Source organism: Eumetopias jubatus, unplaced genomic scaffold, assembly GCF_037043125.1.
Source record: "Eumetopias jubatus isolate StellerSeaLion01/CBP00866 unplaced genomic scaffold, mEumJub1_p1.0 scaffold_3, whole genome shotgun sequence".
In the NCBI taxonomy this organism is placed as follows: domain Eukaryota; kingdom Metazoa; phylum Chordata; class Mammalia; order Carnivora; family Otariidae; genus Eumetopias; species Eumetopias jubatus.
The window spans coordinates 131,789,885-131,790,748 of record NW_028274809.1 but is presented as its reverse complement, the minus strand read 5'-3'; positions in this window follow the sequence as shown (position 1 = coordinate 131,790,748).

The window sequence follows — 864 nt, the reverse complement described above, 5'->3', positions numbered from 1 at the left end:
AGGGCAGGCAAGGACTCAACTCTAGTTCACTAAGAGCTATGCAAAACCAGGGCAGACTCTACCATAAAAGGGATGCTATTCAAATAGGGAGTCTGTGCGCTTCAATCCCTCACTGATTCAGCTCAGGGAGCATTGCCCCTTCAGTAGCAGTCCCTCTGGGGTATTTGACATTTATTGTAATGATGCTCAGAGCCCTGTTGCCCCTCTTCAGGGAGTACTTTCCCGAACTTGAAGCACTTCACGTGTTCTCCACGATGACACACCTTTGTCCTTTTAAAAGATCCAAATGTCACCTGAAACCCAGTCAGGTGAAAAAAAACTCAAGGTTTACAATATCATCTCTTTGTAAAGCTACGCAGTAATTACAGAGCGTCAAAGGAGGGTTTGCATTTGTCTTGTCCGTGCCTTGTTTTTCTTTGATAAAATGAGCTAGACCTCTACGCTAACAAAACTGGTTTCCTCGTAGGACACAAGCATTCTCTCTGGGACTACTCTGTGCCAGTGTTCGGGGGATGGCAGCGTCTCATCCATGAGAGAAGCCACCAGTCCTTGTCACAACCACTTGTCTAACACTCAGGTCCCTCCGACAGACTAGAAACTTCACAAGGGTGGGCCCCTGGAAACTGTCTCATTCCTCTGATACGGGGGATTGACAAACATAACTAATTGACAAACATAACTAATAAAAGAATTAGTTAATAGATGAATAAGTAAATCAATGGACTGTTTATGTTAACTAATTTGAAAAACTATGAGCCTTCCGACGGTGTCTGGCCCAACATTTCTACTGTAATTTTGTTTCTCCTACATCACAGCCTGGACAGGTTATGCTCTGCACGAATTGAAAAGCTGACAGGTTTTCTA